The following is a 22,665-nucleotide window of genomic DNA, read 5'->3' on the forward strand; positions in this document are numbered from 1 at the left end:
AGTGCTTTCTAAAACATGATCTGGGTTTGTAAGATTAGGAAAATCCGAGTGGCTGGAAAAATGGCTTAGCAGTTAAGACATTTGCTGGCAAAAGCCAAAGAACCCAGGCTCAATTCCCCAGTACCTGTGTAAAGCTAGATGCTCAAGGTGTTTCCCTGTTTCAATGCTTTTAAACAGTGGTGCATGTATTTGGAGTTCCTTTGTAGTGGCTGGAATCCCTGCTGCACCCATTCTCTCTCTCTTTCTCTCTCTCTCGTGAGTAAATTAAAAATATTATTTAAAAATGTTTAAAGATATTGGTATGAGTTCTACAAAGATGGCACATCAAGATAGAATCCTTGACTTAATCAGGTTCTGATGACATATAACATAGGTGCACAATTTTTCCCAGGTAATGGAAGAAAACAAGAACAGATTTTCTGGTGCCCCAAAATATGGAGGCTGGATTGTGGACAACTGTCCTCTTATAAAAGAACTCTGGATGGCCTTCATTGACAGAGGAATCACAATTGATTTGGTGATATGTTTGTCAGATACAGAAAACAATGGTTGGTAAATATTCATCATATAAATTTGAAAATAAATTCCTATTGCGGATAATAGTTTTTGTCAAAATAAGGAATGGAAAACTTTCCACTCTCCTTAGATACAAATACCATCCAACCCACTCCCACCTCCAACAACCCCTGGAAGATCTAGTGAGGCACAGAGTGAGGCCTCCATCTACCAAGGAGGTGGACCCGGGGTACCATGCTGGGCCACTGGGCCTTCCCACAGGCCTTTGTAGTTGTTGGGTGGAGCTGAGAACATAATGTCCCCTCTCAGCCAGCAGCTCTCACTTGTAAGTGAACACTGGATAAGTAGAAGGCTGCTAGCAGTATATAAGGATATGAAAATGTAACTGTTCTATCACTTGGACTCTTAAGGAAACATATTTGAAATGAGAGTTTCCAAGAGGAAAACAAATAAACTATGTCTCTTCATGTTTATATTATTTATGACTTTTTTTTTTTTGTCTTTGTCTTTTGAGGTAAGGTCTTGCTCTCCAGCCCAGGCTGATCTGGAGTTCACTATGTAGTCTTGGGTTGGCCTCGAACTCACAGCAATCCTCCTACCTCTGCCTCCCAAGTGCTGGGATTAAAGGTGTGAGCCACCACACCTGGCTTTATTTACTACATATTTTAGTTTGTTTGTTTTTTTTTAATTAAGATGGTCAACTAAGATGTTAAAGAATTGGGATTCTGTTTAGGTTAACATGTAAAGGAAAATGGATTTTATTTAGGCAAAAATAATCTTGATTGTTAACTTCCAAGATAGATTTCACCATATACAACTTCAAAAACTAACATTTTTTTTCTTTATCTGTATTTCAGGAAAATGTTTATTAAATAGAATGTACTTGGACAATAAGTCTGCGATTGATGCTAAAATTTTGGATAGATTGTTACATGAACTTCAGAATAAAAAGCAGGAACAAGCCACAGAACAGTAAGCTCGGGTGCCCTCTGTGCCCATGAGATGTCTTCTCACAGAAATGTACTGCCTAGAATGAATGCAGCCCAGCTTGCCCTCTATACCCACACAATGTCGTCTCACAGCACGTGTCCATGAAATGTCTCAATATCAAAAGATATTCTAGGGCTGGACAGATTGATTAGTGGTTATGACACTTGCCTTCAAAGCCAAAGGACCCAGGTTCAATTCCCCAGTACCCAGCCAGATGCACAAGGTGGCATATGTGTCTGGACTTCATTTGCAGTGGCTAGAGGCCCTGGTGCACCAATTACATTCAAAAGGTATTCTAGGGCTAAAGAGATTGCTTAGTGGTTAGGGCACTTGCCTACAAAGTCAAAGGACCTAGGTTCGATTCCCCAGGACCCACATAAGCCAGATGCACAAGGTGGTGAATGCATCTGGAGCTCTTCTGCAGTGGCTGGAGATCCTGGCACACCCAGTCTCTCTTTCTATATATGTATCTACCTCCTTACCTCTCTCTCTTTCAAATAAATAAAAATTTTTTAAAAATTAAGACCATAAAAAGGTATTCTATCAACAAGTTGATAAATTTATGAACACTTCTAGTATCTCTGAAGTACTCAGTTGTGAATGGCTTTATAGTTCATATCAAATGTGTTTTTGTTTGGCGTGTGTGTGTGTGTGTGTGTGTGTGTGTGTGTGTAGTTTGTGTGGGGTGTGTGGGGGCTGTGCCCACATGTGTGCAGATGCACCTGCATACTGCAGGCATGCAGAAGCCAGAGAACAGCAAACCTCCTTTCCTGTTACTCAGCTGCCTTATTTCCTGGACTCTCCGAGCTTGGAGCTTGCCATTTTCCATTGCACTGTCTGACCAAGGAGCCCTTGTAGTTCTCCTGCCTCTGCCTTCCTCAGACCTGGAGTTACACATGAATGGCCACACCCAGATATTTTTACATGGGTGCTGGAGAGCAAACTCAGTTCCTCGTGCAGGAGCAACAAATGCTACTACTTTGTGAACCATCTGCCCAGTTCCTCAAATGTAATTGTGTTTGGTTTTTCAAGGTTGGGTCTCACACTATCTCAGGCTGACCTGGAACTCGCTTGGTATTTCCATGCTGGCCTTGAACTCACAGCAACCCTCCTACTTCTGCCTCCTGAGTTCTGGGATTAAAGATGTGCTCCACCCTGCCCAGCTTCAAGATTTTTGTTTAAAGTTTTAAGAAATGGGTGGTGTTTTTTTTTTTTCTTTTCAAGAAGAGGCACACCAGGGCCTCTAATCACTACAAATGAACTCCAGATGCATGCGCCACCTGGTGCATCTGACTTTATGTGTGTGCTGGGGAATTGAACCTGGGTCCTTTGATTTCATAGGCAAGTGCCTTAACTGCTAAGCCATCTCTCCAGCCTACGAACTGTTTTTCAAAGTTCACTTATTTATTTATTTGAGAAAGAGGGAGGCAAATAGAGAGAATGGGCATGCTAAGGCCTCTAGCCACTGCAAATGAACTCCAGACACAGATGCCACCTTGTGCATCTGGCTTACGTGGGTCCTGGGGAATCGAATCTGGATCTTTAGACTTCACAGGCAAGTGCCTTAACTGCTAAACCATCTCTCCAGGCCTCAAATGTATTTTTAGTCAGACTTTTTTTCAAAAGACACTGGGAAATTGAAAACAGACTATGTAAATATGTGTGTGTGTGTGTGTGTGTGTGTGTGTGTGTGTGTGTGTGTGTGTGTTATTTTTATTAATTTGAAACTTTGTTGTATGGATAAATCATGTGTTGGTCCCATTCCCCTATTCCCACTCCCCTTCCACTGAGGGCCCTCCTGGGGTGGGGGGTACTGGTAAGACAATGTACATTTTATAACAATATTTATCTGTGATTTACTAAGTAGACTCCGCAAGCTGAAGCAGTGACCTGAACCAGTGTGAAAGAAAATACTCTGTGTGATAGAACTAATATCCCAGGCTGGGGAGAAGGCTCAGTGGCTAATGGTGCTCACTTGATTAACCAACAACCCAGATCTGTCCTCTGTTCTATGGCAAGAAGGAACATTGTTTACATTTGGCAGGCTTAGCTTGGAAAGCTTATGCTCTATCTGGGTGAGGTGAAGAGCCTTTAGAGCTATGAACACACAGTTACGCATAGCTATGGTCAAGGTTAAGTTTTAATAAACTTTATAGTTCTTTAAATTAGGGTATAAAATGCAAAAAGGAAATGTGACTACTATGACAGTTGCTCGTCCTCACGGAAACATGCTCTTCAAAATACGCAGTTTTCATCTGTCCGTTGGGAGTCACACTGCTCAAAGCCATGAAGAGCTCTAGATATTTCAATACTAGAGGCCGGGGCTGGAGACAACTCAGTGGTTAAGGCACTTGCCTACAAAGCCTAATGACCTAAGTTGATTTCCCAGTACCCATGTAAAAACAAATGCACAAAGGAGCACATGCATCTGGCGTTCGTTCACAGCAGCTGGAGGCTCTGGTGCACCATCTTCTCTTCTGTCTCTCCTCTTTCTCTTCCTCTCCCTCCTTGCAAATAAATGAATAAAAATATTTAAAAATAAAAGCTAGAGGGCTGAAGAGATGGCTTAGCAGTTAAGACACTTGCCTGCAGAGCCTAAGGACCCAGCTTCGATTCCCCAGTATCCACATAAGTCAGATGCACATGGTGGCACATGCATCTGGAGTTCATTTGCAGTGGCTAGAGGCCCTGGCATGCCCATTCTTTCTCTATTTGCCTCTCTTTCTCTCAAATTAATAGATTAAAATAAAATATTTAAAAATAAATAAACAAATAAGAGATTTCTCAATGGAAATATACCAAACCTCTTACCTTTTATTGATGATAGCACATATTGCTTTCTCAAATCCTCTTCCCCTCCCTGACTTTCAGATATGAGTAACTTGAGAAAGGTTTTAGGTGAACTCATTAATCACTGAAATATTACTCTTGTAGGAGGGTAGCATGGACGTTGGGCAAAGGTTAACTGATATGTGTGTGTCTCGAAGGACTTTTTAAGTGTTTGTTTGCTTTGTTTGTTTGTTTGTTTGTTTGTTTGTTTGTTTGAGACAAGGTCACACTCTCTCGACAGGCTGGCTCTCAGCAATCCTCCTGCTTCACCCTCCCAAATGCCAGGGCTACAGGTATAAGGCACCACACCCAGCTTTGCAGTGTTTATTGTTCATTGAAGTTAGTCGTTCCTTAAGGAACTTGATATAAAACTTCATTAAGCTTAATTTAGTTGAATTTATGAATCAAATTTTGGATTATATATTGACTGGTAGTTATTGCTAATTCAGAAAATAATTAGGAAATTACATTCACTTTTAGCTTTTGAAAGTTTTGTTGCAAATGGGTAACAATAATGCTGAGTTTAAGGAATTACTTTTTAAAATATTTTATTTTTATCTATATATTGAGAAAGGGAGATAGACATAGAGAAAAAATGGGTATGCCAGGACCTTTAGCCACTGCAAACAAACTCCAGGTGCATGTGCCACCTTGTGCATCTGACTTATGTGGGTCCTGGAGGATAGAACCAGGGTCCTTTGGCTTTGCAGGCAAGCACCTTAACCACTAAGCTATCTCTCCAGCCCAGGAATTATTTGTTTTTAATTTATTTGAAAGCAGAGAGAGAGCAAAAAAAGAGAGACAGTGAGAGAGAGAATGGGCATGCCAGTACCTCTCACCACTGCAAATGAACTCCACATGTATGTATCACTTTGTGCATCTGGCTTTATGCAGGTAGTATGGAATTGAATCTGGGTCATTAGGTTTTTCAGGCAAGCACCTTCACCTCTGAGCTATCTCTCCAGCCCTAAGGAGCTACTTTATGAGTACGTGTATGCAGTATGTGTAGTCTGGTGTGATGTGTGTGTTTGTGCAAGTGTGCATGCCCCAAGCATGCATGGAGAGGCTAAAAGAGCACATTGGTTGGTGTTCTCCTCTATCTCTCATCAGCATGGAGTCTCTCACTGAACCTGGAGCTGCCGATTATGGTCCTACTGACTGACCAATGAGGTCTTTCTCTTCTCCCCACAGTACTGGAGTTACAGATGTATGTGGCCACACTCATTTTTTAGCCTAGGAACTGGGGAATCAGTACCCACAGGCCCTCTCAAGTCCTCATGGTTGTGAAGCAAGTACTCTTTCCCGCTAAGCCATGTTCTCAGCCTGAGGAGCTTCTTAATTTTTCCAGGGCATGCAAAATAGAGAAATATTTGAGAACAGATGAACTCTTAATACATACAAATCCTCCTGTTTGCCTCTCAACTTATATTTAAATCATCCTTTATTAACATTGACAAAAGTATAACATTCCAGATTTTTTTTTTTAGCCAAGTCCAACAGACTGGTCTTTTTTTATAACAGAGCATGAGAGTGAGAGGGAACAAGAGAAAGAATTGGCACACCAGGGCCTCCAGCCACTGTAATCGAACTCCCGATGCTTGCGCCACCTTATGCACATGTGCAACTTTGCATGCTAGTATCACCTTGTGCATGTGACCTATGTAGGACCTGGAGAGTTGAACATGGGTCCTTGGGCTTCACAGGCAAGCACCTTAACAACTAAGCCATCTCTCCAGCCCTAGATTTCTTTTTTAACATATGCATTTTATTTATTTGAGAGAGACATAGAGAAAGAGGCAGAGAGAGAAAGAGAGGGAGTGAGTGGGTATGGGCATGCCAGGGCCTCCCACCACTGCAAAACACCTCCAGCCATCTCTCTCTCAACATGTCTTCAGCCCCTCATTCCATATTTTCTTACCAGAGATTCTGCAAAAATGACTAAAAGCTGACTGACTTAAACATAGTATAATTGATATAAATAATTAAATATTTTTGCAACTATCATTGTTTAATCCTATAGTAAATGTGAGGTGTCTAAACTTCCAAAAAAAAATCTAAATTGTACCTTTTCATTTCAGAAAAGCCAAAGAAGAGCAGAGAATGCAAGAAGAAAAGCATGGGATGTTGCCTACTATTGATGAGAACGCAAAAGGCAAGCACAGATTACTTAGATGACAATATGTCATTTCCTCTTGTATAAGTATGGCTATTTGGGGGCTGGAGAGATGGCTCATGGCTCAGAGGTTAAGACACTTACCTGAAAAATCTAATGACCAGAGTCACTTCCCCAGTATCCACATAAAGTCAGATGCACAAAGTGGCACATGCATCTGGGGTTCGTTTGCAGTGGCCAGAGACCCTGGAGTGCCCATTCTCTCTCACTTTCTCTCCCTCCCTCTCTCTCTCTCTCTCCTTGAAATAATTCTTTTAATTTTTTAAGCAATGGCATTTTCTAATGAATTATAGACACATTTTCCCCATGATCACATTTACCAGTTTCCCAATAAGTCCAGGTTTATTCCTTTGGCTTTGATATATTTATAGTTGGCCCTTTCACTTTCACAATTTCAATTTTCTACAAGTTGTGTGGTCACCAGATTAGTGGATTCATAGCAAAAAGATTCTTATGCCAAAGAGAGGACTCTTTGGGGCTGGAGAGATGGCTTAGTGGTTGAAGGCATTTGCTTGTGACTTCTGACAGTCTGGTTCAGCTCCCCAGGACCCATGGTAAAGAGTATACAGAGAAGCACATGTGTCTGGAGTGCGTTTCCAGTGGCAAGAGGCCCTGACATGCACATTCTCTCTCCCTCCCTCCCTCCCTCTCTCCCTCTCTCTCTCTCTCTCTCTCTCATAAACAAATAAAATATTTTTATAAAATAACTCCTAACACAGAGACCCCATTGTGACCCTACAAAAGGGGTTCCCTGCAGGACAGCATGCATGGGTTATCTTCAAACAGTTGCTCTTGCCATGAGTGTCACATGGCTGTTAGAATTGCTTCATTTTCAAACAATATTGGATTTATTTGAGAGAGAGTCCTTGAGAAAGAATGGGCATACCAGAGCCTTTTGCCACTGCAAACAACCTCCAGAGGCATGGGCCACTTTGTGCATCTGGCTTTACATGAGTACTGGGGAATTGAACCTGGGCTGGCAGGCTTCTCTAAGCAAGTACCTTTAATCACTGAGTCATCTCCTCATCACTTGGCTGTTAGAATTACTTCTATTGGAAGGATGTTATGAGAGTTGAGGAAACTGCCAAACTCTTGCTAGTCCCATTATCTTAACACATTAACTTCTATCACACTGAGAACAGGATTATTTTTATTAGTTTTATACTTAGTGAATATAGTCAAATTGGTGCCATTGTTAGCCTCCTCCCTGCCCTATCCCCTCCACAGGGACCCTTCTTGTTGGGGTTCATGGGTCGTGCATTGTGGGGTTAGCCATCAGTTATGGGTAGGAGAAAATGTCTCTGTACATCATGGCCCAAAGTGTAGCTTTGACATTATTTCTGCCCCCTCTCCTGAAAATTTCCCTGAGCCATGTTGGGTTCATTTTAGGTCAGCTTCAGTGATGAGGTCTTGGGAGGCTCTATGTCTCTGGATATCTGGTTTGGTAGGAGTTGATTGTTCTCTGTGTGTCTCTCCTTCACCCTTGTGCTGGTACCAGGTTCATGAAGAAAACAGCATTCTTTCTTTTTTTTTTTAATTTATTTATTTGAGAGTGACAGACACAGAGAGAAAGACAGATAGAGGGAGAGAGAGAGAATGGGCGCGCCAGGGCTTCCAGCCTCTGCAAACGAACTCCAGACGCGTGCGCCCCCCTGTGCATCTGGGTAACGTGGGTCCTGGGGAACCGAGCCTCGAACCGGGGTCCTTAGGCTTCATAGGCAAGCACTTAACCGCTAAGCCATCGCTTCAGCCCAACATTCTTTCTTGTTTCCCCAATTATTCTTAGTTTTAGCTAAGGCCCTTTTGAGGTATGATGGGGTGGTTCTCTCCTTAGTATCTGTGTGTATCTGAAAAACAGAATCAAATTCCCCAACAGAGAGTAAAGTTCGCACAAGATAAATGGGGAAGCCATTATTTTTTAGAGAGAATTTAATAGGTGTAGGCCCTCTTCTAGCCCATAATTGGTGGAATCTTGATAATGGGGAGTGGGCTCATGTTTGGATATGGTTCTGACTTGTTTCCCAGCTCCAGCTATGGGTCCCTTTCCAATGAGCAGATCAGTTAGCCAGATCAAGAGCAATTGGTTTCCCACCCTGGTTGTGTGCCACTATTGCATTTATGTGAGCATCACATCAAGTTGTTTGCTGCAAAGTAGGTTAGACCATGAGTTGCTTGGACAGATATTGGTCATTTTCTCCCAGTCATTCATGTAGCACTTCTGGCACTAGATGCCCTGACTGTTTTGGGACTGACTCTCTTCCAGCTTCCAGCCATATCACTCCTTGCTATGTGCCAATAGCATATGGTGTCTTCAGCAGTAGGATCTTACCACTAACCATTGGTGGGTCATCAAGTGCTCTGACAGAAATCTGTCTTCTTTTGGGAAACCTTGTAGGTCTCTCTGATCAAGAGCTCATTGTGGATGATAGCCACCTGCTGGTACTGGGAGTTACAGGGTCAGTGCCCAAGAAGAAGGAAAGAAAAAGATAAGTATTATAAAAGAGATAGAGAGGTGAGATAGAAGAGAGAGAGAGAAACAGAAACAAGAGAAGATTAAGGTCAGTCTTCATCATGCCCTCTCCAGGGCCTTGTGGCTCAGGTGTTCCCTCTAAGGGCCTGGTAAAGGTTCAACCATTTGGTCTGCCTTTTAGGATGTAGAATTTGATGGTACCATTGCCGTTTGGGTCCAGATTTGTGTCCCCCACTCCCTTCCTAACTCTCCCCTCCCTCCTTATCCACTCTATTGTCCGGTCCTCAAGATACTTGCTAGCTATGTTGGCATCTTGGGTATATTCAGGTTAGGAGCTGTAGATGGGTGAGACTATGTGGTGATTATCTTTCTGTGATTGGGTGAGTTCACTGAGAATGATCTCTTCCAGGTTCGACCATTTTTCTTCAAATTTCATTGTGTTATTTTTCCTTACTGCTGTATAGAATTCCATCATGTAGATATACCAAATCTTGGTTATCCATTCATCTAATGATGGACATCTGGGTTGATTCCAGCTCTTAGCTATTATGAATTGAGAAGATATAAACATGGTTGAGCAATTCTCTTTAGACTGAGACATGGACCTTTTAAGGTACATGCCCAGTAAGAGAATAACTGGGTCTCTTGGTAACTCTATAGTCAGCTTTTTGAGGAGTCTCCATGTTGCTTTCCAAAGTAACTTTACCATCTTACATTCCCACCAACAGTGGATGAGTGTTCCTATTTCTCTGCTTCCTCACCAGCATTTATTTTCATTTGATTTTTTAATGTTTGCTATCCTTACTGGGGTAAGGTAGAATCTCATAGTTGTTTCAATTTGCATTTCCCTGATGATTAGAGATGATGAACATTTTTCTTAAGTGTGTGTTTATCATTTGTATTTCTTTCTCTGAGTACTGCCTTACAGTTCTTTGCCCCATTTTGTGAGTGAGTTGTTTGACTTTTTATTGTTTAGGTGTTTGAGTTCTTTGTAGATTCTAGATATTAGGCCCCTGTCAGTTGGATATTCAGCAAATATTTTCTCCCATTCTGTGGGTAATTTATTGGCTTTGCTTATTGTATGTTTGTGAAGAAAATTTTCAGCTTCATGTGATCCCATTAGTTGAGTGGATGTTTAAGATCCTGTGCTACTGGGGTTTTGTTCAGGAAGTCTTTTCCCATTCCTATATCATGGAAAGTTCCTCCTGTGTTTTCTCCCAGTAGTAGCCACGTTTCTGGTCTTATATTGAGGTCTTTGAACCATTTGGACTTGATTGTTGTGCATGGCGAGATATGTGGATCAAATTTCAATTTCCTGCATATGGTTATCCAGTTTGTCCAGTACCATTTGTTGAAGATGCTTTCTTTTTTCTAGCCTATATTGTTAGGGCTTATGTCAAATATCAAGTAGCTGTAGTTGCTTGACCCAAAGTCTGAGTCCTCAATTCTATTCCATTGGTCTATACTCCTGTTTTTATGCCAGAATCATGCTGTTTTTATTACTATGGCTTTGTAATATAGCTTTAGATCAGGTATGGTGATGCCTCCAGAGGTATTTCTTTTGCTGAGGATATGCTTGGATATCTGAGGCCTTCTGCCTTTCCATATGAATTTTAAGATTATTTTTTCTGTCTCTGTGAAGAACAATGTTTGGATTTTGATTGGAATTGCATTAAATCTGTATATTGCCTTTGGTAGGATTGCCATTTTCTCAATGTTAATTCTGCCTATCCAGGAGCATGGGAAGTCTTTCCATTTTCTCAAGTCCTCCTCAATTTCTTTTTTGAATGTTTTTATGTTTTTATTGGATAGATCTTTCACTTCCTTGGTTAAGTTATTTCAAAGTATTTTTTTGTTGTTGCTATTGAAAATGGGACATTGTCACTTATTTCTTTCTCTGTATCCTTGTCATTTGCATATAGAAAGGCTACTGATTTTTGTGCATTGATTTTGTATCCTGCTACTTTGCTATAGGAGTTAATCACCTTCAAGAGTTTTGGGATGGAGTCTCTTGGGTCTCTTATGTATACAATCATGTCATCTGTGAACAGAGCTAACTTAACTTCTTCCTTTCCAAATTGTATCCCTTTTATTTCTTTCTCCTGTCTTATTGCTTGAGCTAGGACTTCCAGTACAATATTGAAGAGCAGAGGTGAGAGTGGACACCCCTGTCTTGTTCCTGATCTCAATGGGAATTCCTCCAGTCTCTCTCCATTAAGTATTATTTGGGCTTTATGAGATTTATAAAGCCTTTATTATGTTAAGATATAAACTGACCATGCCAATTCTCTCCAATGTTTTGGTCATGAAATGATGTTGTATTTTGTCAAATGCCTTTTCTGCATCTATCAAAATGATCATGTGGTTTTTGTGTTCAACCTTGTTTATGTGGTGTATGACGTTGATAGATTTCCATATGTTGAACCACCCCTGTGTTCCTGAGATGATCAAGGTGGATAATGCTTTTGATGTGTAGTTGGATTTGGTTTGTGAGGATTTTGTTCAGGATCTTTGCGTCTAAGTTCATCAGGGAAATTGGCCTGTAGTGTTCTTTTCTTGTGGCATCTCTGCCTGCATTTTGTATTAGGGTGATACTAGCTTCATAGCAGGAGTTGGGTAGCTTTCTCTGTTCTCCAACTGTGTGGCACAGTTTGAGAAAGATTGGTTTGAGTTCTTCCATGAAGGTTTGATAGGATTCAGCTGAGAAGCCATCTGGTCCTGGACTCTTCTTTTGGGGGAGGTTTTTTATTACCTTTTCAATCACAATGAGTGTGATATGTTTGTTTAGGAGACTAATCTGCTCTGAATTTAGCTTTGGGAGATGGTATGTGTCCAGGAACTTATCCATTTCCTCCATATTATCCAGTTTTATGGAGTAGAGATTTTTTAAATAAGTCCTGTTGATTCTCCCAATTTCACTTATATCTGTTGTGATTTCTCCTTTTTCATTTTGAATTTTGTTAATTTGAAGCATCACCTTTTTTTTTTTTTTTTTTGCTTGATCAAATTGGCCAGCAGTTTGTCAATGTTGTTTATTCTTTCAAAGAACCAGCTTTTTGTTTCATCAATTTTCTTAATTGTTTTCTTAGTTTCCAATTCATTAATTTCTGCTCTGATCTTAATTATTTCTTTTCATCTGGAGCTTTTTGGGTTGGATTCTTCTTGCTTTTTCAGTGCCTTTAGTTGAATTGTTAGGTTATTAATTTGGGATCTCTCTGTCTTTGTTATGAAGGCATTTAGTGCTATGAATTTCCCCCTGATGACTGCCTTCATTGTGTCCCATAAGTTTTGGTACGATGTGTTCTCACTGTCATTCATTTCTAGAAATTTTATAATTTCATTTTTTATTTTGTCCATTACCCATTTATTGTTTAAAAGTGTGCTGTTCAGTTTCCAGGTGCCAGTGGGATTCTTGGTGAGTCTTTTGTTGTTAATTTCTAGCAATATAGCATTGTGATCTGATATCATGCAAGGAATTATGTCAATCTTCCTAAATATATGGAGGCAGGCTTTGTTACCCAGTATATAATCCATGTTAGAGACTGTTCCATAGGCTGCTGAAAAGAATGTGTAGTCTGTGGATTTAGGATGAAATGTTCTGTAGATGTCCATTATTTCTAAATATTCTATGGTTTTGTTGAGCTCTCTTACTTCACTGTTGGGTTTCTGTTTGGATGATCAATCTATAACTGATAATGGGGTATTAAAGTCCCCAACTATGATGGTGTTGGTGGTTATTTCTGTTTTATTGTCAAGTAGGTTTTGTTTTATGAATTGTGGTGCCCCTGTGTTTGGTGCATAAAGATTTATGATTGTGATATCCTCTTGATGGATCATTGCCTTGATAAGTAGGAAGTGGCCTTCTTTGTCTTTTTTGATTATTTTTAGTTTGAAGTCCATTTTATCCAATATTAAAAAAACCTCACCTGCTTGTTTCTTATTCCCATTTGCTTGGAATATTGTTTCCCACACTTTCACCCTGAGGAAGTGTCTGTTTAGTGGTGTGGTGGGTTTCTTGAAGACAACAGATACAAGGGTCTAATTTTCTGGTCCACCTGTTATCTTGTGTCTCTTGATGGGTGAATTAAGGCCATTAATATTAAGGGTAATGACTATGAGGTTTGATTTGATCCCTGCCATATTGTGTTGGGTATGTGGTTTTGTGGTTTTATGGAATTTGAAGTTTTTGTGCCTTCTCTGAGTTTGGTTATTGTGATCTGCTTTTTGAAGGCATTTGAGGTTGATTATTTGATTCTTCTGTGTGGAGAATTTCCTGAAATACTCTCTATAGGTTTGGTTTTGTGTTCATATACTTGTAAAGCCGAGTTTTGTCATGGAAAGTTTTTCTTTCATCATCTATTATAAGGGATACTTTTGCTGGGTAGAGTAGTTTGGGTTGGAATCCATAGGTTCTTAGACTTTGTTGTGTTCCATTCCAGGCCTTTCTGGCTCTCAGGGTTTCCATTGAGAAGTCTGAAGTAATTCTGATGGGGTTACCTTTAAATGTGATGTGCTGTTTTTCCCTAGCTGCTTTTAGGATTTTCTATTTGGTGTCAATGTTTAGAGTCTTAATGACAATATGTCTTGGAGAGTTTCTCCTTTGGTCCAATCTGTTTGGAGTTCTGTTAGCTTCTTGTATCCTGATGGGCCTTTATTTTGAGAGAATGGGAAAGTTTTCTTCAATAATTTTGTTAAATAAGTTCTCCATGCCTTTGGTCTGAATTTCTTCCCCTTCTGGTAGTCTGATCTGAATATTAGGACATTTAAGGGTATCCCACAATTCCCTCATGTTCTGTTCACAGAAATTTTTGAACTTATTGAAACTTTTGAAACCTCAAACTGTTTCTTCTGTCTTGTCCTACAGATCTGAGTTTCTATCCTCCACATGGCTGACTGTTCTTGAGAGCTTCTAAAGAGTTTTGGCTTATTCAATTAGGTTTGCATTTTCTACTACTTTTTTTGTGTATAGTTTCCATCCCTCTGTCAAGTTCCCTTTTCACATCATTTTCTGATTTTCTTGATGCTTCTTAGAATTCATCCTTGCATATCTTTATGTCTTCTAAAGCATAGCCAGCTGATTTTTGGGGTCTTCTTTTTTTTTTTCACTCTCCTTCATATCCTTTAACTGTCTTTGGACCCCTTCCATTTTCTTATCTATCAGGTGTAGTCTAGTGATGGCAGCATCCACACATTATCAGTCCTTTGTTGCTTTTTTGCAAGTTCTACCAGTAGTTTGGTCAGGGTTGCATTGCTCATAACTTCATTTTGGGGTTCTGATCCTAATGTCTGTTCTGTTTTGATTAGAGACATGCATTATAGGACTGGGCGATCTTATTGGATTTACTTGCATTTGATTGTTCATGTTATTCCTTTTACACTGTGGTCTACCCATCACAGTGTTTGGGCAGGGAGAGTGGGACTATGGTCTCAATGGGTGGAGGAATTGGTGCCTCTGTGGGGAAGCAGGCTTGAAGTTGCATTCAAGTGGGTGGAGCAGGCCTGAGCTTGCGCATGTGGGCGGATGGGCGGAGCCCGCCAGAGGTCACGCATGGGTGGGGGTAGCCGGGTGATCACCTGTGTGCAGCGATGATGCAGGTGGGACTATGCTGGCCTGGGTCCCCTTACCTGCAGTTAGTGGGGGAGTATCCTGAGGCTGGGACAGCTGCTTGGAGGGATTGGAGGACTGGTGCACTAACTGAGAGCAAGGGAATCAGCCGATTCCCTTTTTTGCGACTCTGCACCCTCCCACTGGCCATCTATTAGAGATTTCTCTCCCCTAAAAGACCCATTGGATGCTTAAGGCCTTGCCTTTCCTTCCCCAGGAGGTGCAGTGCAGTTAGTCTGACGACATCTTGACCAGAAGTCTGAGGACAGGATTTTTGCTTTTAAGTTTCTTTTAATATTGAAGCTTTTAAAATGATATCCGTGGATTCAATTCAGGATCTGTGAACTTAAAAAGTACATTATCACTAACTTCTAGCTGAAATTTAGAGTTTCCTTTAACTATTAACAGAAACAACTAAGCACAACAGTATTAGAAGTACCTTGACTTTGTTGGCAATACAAATTAAGATATTTTCACGCTGCATTGTAGTTTTACATACCTTACCTATCCGTTTCCTGTTTCAAAATTATAGCAGTAACTAAATCAGGTATTAGTTTGTCTTTAATACATCCATAAAATACACAAATTTCTTATAGTTCAAAAATTATATCTTGACAACTGTATTTCGATATAGTTAGTATTTATGTGTTTTCCTTGTGGCTTTGAAAGCATTGTTATAAAAAGAGATCCATCAGTGTCTCATCACATTGCCAAAAGGGACCACAGAGCATCAGTTTGCCATGCCACAGGCCACCCCAAAGCTCAGTGCTGCGAAACAACTACCACCTCTGTGATTGATTTACACCATATGTGGGGTGCAGTGAGGACAATAAAACAAAGAAACCTGGTTCTAGTTTTCAGCCATCCACCTTGGAAGTGGGTCCTCCAGCCACGTTATGTGTTTCATATATCATAATCCTGGTCAACATCTTCTTCACAGCTCATAAGACACCCTAAGCCAGAACCCCTTAGCTGAGTCATCCCCAAATTCCTCATTAACAGGAACTGGGGAACATGTGAATGGGTAATTTATGGTAAATCCATAGGTAGATTCTGGGCGTGGTGGCACACACTTTTAATCCCAGCACTCGGGAGGCAGAGGTAGGAGGATCGCTGTGAGTTCGAGGCCACCCTGAGACTCCATAGAAAATTCCAGGTCAGCCTGGGCTAGAGTGAGACCCTACCTTGAAAAACTAAAAATAAATAAATAATTAATTAATTAAAAAGAGGTGGGCTGGAGAGATGGCTTAGTGGTTAAGCGCTTGCCTGTGAAGCCTAAGGACCCCGGTTCGAGGCTCGGTTCCCCAGGTCCCACATTAGCCAGATGCACAAGGGGGTGCACGCGTCTGGAGTTCGTTTGCAGAGGCTGGAAGCCCTGACGCGCCCATTCTCTCTCTCTCTCTCCCTCTATCTGTCTTTCTCTCTGTGTCTGTCGCTCTCAAATAAATAAATAAAAAATATTTTAAAAAAAGAGGTAGCTAGTATAATACATAATGAGTAGCCAAAATCATAAGTATTCAAATATCATAGATTACCTTTTAATATACTCCTTATCTACATGGTATATGTGTTTTTGAAAAAAGTATTGGAACATTGTATAGTTTTCTACATTCTGTAAATTTATGTGTCATTTTATGTCATATGTTATATAAATTAAAAACATGTAAGTTGAGCTGGTTGTGGTGGCATACACATTTAATCCCAGTACTTGGGAGGCAAAGGTAGGAGGATAGCCATGAGTTTGAGGCCAGCCTGAGACTACATAGTAAATTCCAGGTCAGCCTGGGCTACAGTAAAACCCTACCTCGAAAAAACAAAAAGAAAAAAAACCAAACATATAAGTAAATACATATGGGAGAAAACACATTTTAAAGGAAATTCGGGTTTCTTGCATAGACCACATAACTCCATCCCAAGCTTTAACAGGATTTGGTGTGCTTTTGTGTACCCCCATAGTATGTTCAACCTGACACAAACTGGTTCATGACTTTCCAAGTTACATACTTGGCCAGACATGGTGGTGAATGCCTTTAACCACAGCACTTGGGAGGCAGAGGTAGGAGGATCGCTGCTGTGAGTTTGAGGTCAGCCTGATACATGGTGAATTGCAGGTCAGCCTGGGCTAGAGCAAGACCCTACTTCAAATAAATAAGTACAAAAAAAAGTTACATACATACTTGGAAGACACATAAACTATAGTCCTGCTTCAGGTGTAGGTATGTAGGATGCTGTGAAATGCTTTTCTCTGGATGCATAATTGCATAGACTAAGATGCCAGAGGTATATCACACCACTAGAATGTGACTCACCAAGGAACTCAGTGGGGAAAGAAATGAGCCCAGAAAACAAGCTCATGTACTCTGTTGTATCATCTATACACAGGAAAGGCCTTCTTTTCCATTTTCATAAGCACAGCATGTCAATTTCATAAGTATATGAAATAAGATTGGGAAAATGAGTTTTCTGAAACCACCATCCTCCTCCTCCTAAAATACTTCCATGCACATAATACTCACCAACAACTACATAAAACTTATAATTATACCTTCAAACTGTATAATTAAAGCTGGGCATGGTAGCACATGCCTTTAATCCCAGCACTTGGAAGGCAAAGGTAGAAAGATTTCTGTGAGTTTGAGGGCAGTTTGGAACTACAGAGTTCTGGTCAGACTGAGCTAAAGTGAAACCCTACTACAAAACACACACACACTCACACACACACACACACACACACAAACACACACACACATTTAACACAGATCAATATACTAGATCATTATTTCTAATTAGCTATAATGAATCTATATTGTACATATAATGTCTACCTGTAGCCCAATAGAACCAGAATATAAGCTACGTAGGTAATTTCAATTTTCCTAGTAGCTACAGATTTTACATTTAATTTATCAAACTAAATCTTTTTTTCTTTTTTTTTTTCCTTTTTTCTTTTTTAGGTAGGGTCTCACTCTAGCCCAGGCTGACCATCAACTCACTATGTAGTCTTAGGGTGGCCTCAAACTCACAGAGATCCTCCTACCTCTGCCTCCCAAGTGCTGGGATTATAGGCATGCGCCACCACACCTGGCTGTCTCATGCTAAATCTTTGACACACATTGCATAATTAATTCTTGTTCATATCTCAGTTTGGACTAGCCTCATCTCAAGTGCTCAGTAATCATACAGGCTGTCATATTGGTTGGTATAGATCTAGCCTTTCCCTTATGGAATGGACATTGGGCCTTTTCTAGTCTTTTACTGTTAAAATATTTGAGACTTTTATAAACAATTCTTTTTTAAAAAATTATTTACTTATTTTGAAAGAGAAAGAGAACATATATGCTAGGGCCTCGTGGTACTGCAATCAAATTCCACATTCTTGCACCACTTTGTGCATCTGGCTTTACGTAGAGAAGGGGCTTTCAAACCCAGGCTGGCAGGCTTCACAATAAGGTACCTGTAACCTCTGAGCCATTTCTCCAGCCCCATTTTTCTTTGGGATAAACCTTCATTCTGGTTCTCCCTAGCACTGAGGAGATGACTGTCACCCTTTACCACTCTTGATTAATAGACACAGATTAGCCATGATTCATCTGTCTCTTTTATTCAACCACGTACTGTGGGAGGGCAGAGACCACTCCTGAATGCTTTGTTTTGGCCTCCCTACTTCACAGCACCCAATGAATTTCTGCTGACTTAAACTAAATAATAATTAACTATTTATAGAAGTTGAAGATGCTGAAAATGAACCTGAGGAAGAGTTTGAACATGATGATTATGAAGACCAAGAAGAGTCTCAGATGCTTGAAGTACCCAAGGAGAACAGAGGGTCGTTGTCACCTGATGCCCCTGAAGCAGAGGCTGAACTTGAACCAGAACCAGGTTAGACATTACTGAGGAACACCTCCCTCCCTCTACCCACATCTGTGTGTGTGTGTGTGTGTGTGTGTGTGTGTGTGTGTGTGTGTCCATCTCCTTCATTCTATCCACATCCACATGTGTGTGTGAATAACATGCAAGATGGGGGCTGGAGAGATGGTTCAGCAGTTAAGGCGCTTGCCTGTAAAGCCTAACAAACCAAGTTCAATTCCCAAGTACCCACACAAGGCCACATGCATAAAGTGGCATATGTATTTGGTGTTCATTTGTAGTGGCTGGAGGCCCTGGTGTGTCCATTCTCTCTCTCTTGCACATGCCTTTAATCCCAACATATGGGTACTAGGGAATCAAACCTGGGTCCTTAAGCTTTGCAGGCAAGCACCTTAACCACTTAGCCATCTCTCCATTCCCAGAACATAGAAAGATATTGACTAGAATAATAATTGAAACATGATACATACAATTCTGGTTGACAACTATTATTAACTATTTTTAAGTTTGTTTTTTTGTGACATTCAACTGGCAGTGCCCAATATTCCTTTTAATTTTTCAGTAAAGTAACATGGGGAGACACCCAAAGAACACAAGGTGATAATGGGAGATGATTATATCACAAAAGCCTGGGTGTGGGAGCAGGTATGGAGGAATTGAAGGGAATCCCAGTGACTTTCGCTGTTAGATGGACAGACTGTATTTTCTTGGATGATATAAAACATCTTTCAGGGGTTGAAGAGATGGCTTAGCGGTTAAGGTATTTGGCTGCAAAGCCAAAGGATCCTGCTTTGATTTCCAGGACCCACATAAGCCAGATGCACAAGGGGGCACATGCATCTGGAGTTCGTTTACAGTGGCTGAAGGCCCTGGCGTGCCTTATTTGCTCCCTCTCTCTGTCTCTTTCTCTGCATCAAATAAATAAATAAAATATATTTTTTTAAATTTTTATTAACATTTTCCATGATTATAAAATATATCCCATGGTAATTTCCTCCCTCCCCACCCCCACACTTTCCAATGTGAAATTCCATTCTCCATTATATTACCTCCCCATTACAATCATTGTAATTACATATATACAATATCAACCTATTAAGTATCCTCCTCCCTTCCTTTCTCCACCCTTTATGTCTCCTTTTCACCTTACTGGCCTCTGCTACTAAGTATTTTCATTCTCACGCAGAAGCCCACTCATCTGTAGCTAGGATCCACATATGAGAGAGAACATGTGGCGCTTGGCTTTCTGGGCCTGGGTTACCTCACTTAGTATAATACTTTCCAGGTCCATCCATTTTTCTGCAAATTTCATAACTTCATTTTTCTTTACAGCTGAGTAGAACTCCATTGTATAAATGTGCCACATCTTCATTATCCACTCATCTATTGAGGGACATCTAGGCTGGTTCCATTTCCCAGCTATTATAAATTGAGCAGTAATAAACATGGTTGAGCACATACTTCTAAGGAAATAAGATGAGTCCTTAGGATATATGCCTAGGAGTTCTATAGCTGGGTCATACGGTAGATCAATCTTTAGCTGTTTTAGGAACCTCCACACTGTTTTCCACAATGGCTGGACCAGATTGCATTCCCACCAGCAGTGCAGAAGGGTTCCTTTTTTTCCACATCCCCGCCAACATTTATGATCATTTGTTTTCATGATGGTGGCCAATCTGACAGGAGTGAGATGGAATCTCAATGTAGTTTTAATCTGCATTTCCCTGATGACTAGTGACGTAGAACATTTTTTTAGATGCTTATATGCCATTCATATTTCTTCCTTTGAGAACTCTCTATTTAGCTCCATAGCCCATTTTTTGATTGGCTTGTTTGATTCCTTATTATTTAACTTTTTGAGTTCTTTGTATATCCTAGATATTAAACCTCTATCAGATATATAGCTGGCGAAGATTTTTTCCCATTCTGTAGGTTACCTCTTTGCTTTTTTCACTGTGTCCTTTGTGGTGCAAAATCTTTGTAATTTCATGAGGTCCCAGTGATTAATCTGTGGTTTTATTGCCTGAACAATTGAGGGTGTATTCAGAAAGTCTTTGCCAAGACCAATATGTTGAAGGGTTTCCCCTACTTTTTCCTCTAGCAGTTTCAGAGTTTCAGGTGTGATGTTAAGGTCTTTAATCCATTTGGACTTAATTCTTGTGCATGGCGAGAGAGAAGAATCTATTTTCATCCTTCTGCAGATATATATCCAGTTTTCAAAACACCATTTGCTGAAGAGGCTGTCTCTTCTCCAATGAGTATTTTTGGCATTTTTATCGAATATCAAGTGGCTATAGCTACTTGGGCTTAAATCTGGGTCCTCTATTCTGTTCCATTGATCTACATGTCTGTTTTTGTGCCAGTACCATGCTGTTTTTGTTACTATGGCTCTGTAGTATAGGTTAAAATCAGGTATGGTGATACCACCAGCCTCATTTTTGTTGCTCAGTATTATTTTAGATATTCGAGGATTTTTGTGATTCCAAATGAATTTTTGGATTGGTTTTTCTATTTCCATGAAGAAAGCCTTTGGAATTTTGATAGGGATTGCATTAAATGTGTAGATTGCTTTAGGTAAGATTGCCATTTTCACAATATTGATTGTTCCAATCCAGGAACAAGGGATGTTTCTAAATGAAATATTTTTTAAAAACCTTTCAGGGTAGGAAAGATGGCTTAGCAGTTAAGGCACTTGCCTGCAAAGCCTAAGGACCCATGTTCTACTCTCCAGATCCCACCTTAGCCAGAAGCACAAAAATGAGGCAAATGCAAGGTTGTACATGCCCACTAGGTGGTGAAAGCACCTGGAGTGTGATTTCAGTTGCTGAGGTCCTGGCAAGACAATTATCTCTCTCTCTAAAATAAAAAATAATGGGCTGGAGAGATGGCTTAGTGGTTAAGCGCTTGCCTGTGAAGCCTAAGGACCCGGTTCAAGGTTCAATTCCCCAGGACCCACGTTAGCCAGATGCACAAGGGGGTGCATGCGTCTGGAGTTCATTTGCAGCAGCTGGAAGCCCTGGTGCAACCATTCTCTCTCTCTCTCTCTCTCTCTCTCCCTTTCTCTCTCTGTTGCTCTCAAATAATAAAAATAAAAATGTTAAATAAATAATAAGATAAAAATATTTTTTTTAAATTGCCTAAAAAATACATCTTTCACATAAAGGTCCAGAATGAATGGTTTTGGAGAAGGCATCCTAACTATGTGTCCTTCTCACACCATAGTCCCACTGTCTGCTGCCGGTCTTAAGACATAATGTAAACACACATGTGAAAAAACATATATATATATATGGTATATCACATACATAACCATCCTATAACACAATAAAAAGCATCTTCTGAGTTAAACTAATACTTGTGTTTTCTTTCAGCAGAACTTATGTTTAATACTTATTAGAGCAGGAGATAAAAACACTATATATCATAGCAAAGACAATACACAGATAACATTGAGAATATACAGGTAATTCCAAACTGGCTTAATCACAAACTGCAATGTTGGGATGCAGATGACTAACAAATATTGCCACTTGAAGTAGGTATTGCACTATAACCTATATCAGGTATATATCAGGTTGGTAATGGAGATGTCCTGATATCAGAAAGAGGGATAAAGTGAAGGTGCATGTATGTAATGAGAGGGAGCTCAGAAATACTCTCCTTACCCTTCCTTTGGGTAAGAGGCATGATTTTCACAAAACCATGTGGAACGATATAATGCAGGCCAGAAGAGGAAAATTCATGGACTCAGAGGCAGATTTTACTTCTGTGAATAATTTCATATGTAAAACAGCATAACTTTTACAAGATATGTACTTAAAGTACTCAGAATGGGACAAGAAGATATTTATGAAAGAGGAATAAGGAGGCATTAAAAAAGACCAATCTAGGACTGGAGAGATGGCTTAGCAGTTAAGGCACTGACCTGTGAAGGGACCTAGGTTCAATTTCTCAGAACCCATGTAAGCCAGATGCACATGGTGGCGCATGTGTCTGGAGTTGCTTTTCAGTGGCTGGAGGCCCTGGCACACCCATTCTCCTTCTCTCCCTCTCTCTCTCTCTCTCTCTCTCTCTCTCTCTCTCTCTCTCTCTCTCTCTCTCTTTCTCCCTGTCTCTCTCTCCCTCCCTCCCTCCATCCCTCTTTCTCTCATAAATAAATAATTTTTTTTAAAATGTTCCTTTCAGGCTGGAGAGTTGGCTTAGTGACTAAGGCTT

Source organism: Jaculus jaculus, chromosome 7 (genome assembly GCF_020740685.1).
Source record: "Jaculus jaculus isolate mJacJac1 chromosome 7, mJacJac1.mat.Y.cur, whole genome shotgun sequence".
Lineage (NCBI taxonomy): Eukaryota > Metazoa > Chordata > Mammalia > Rodentia > Dipodidae > Jaculus > Jaculus jaculus.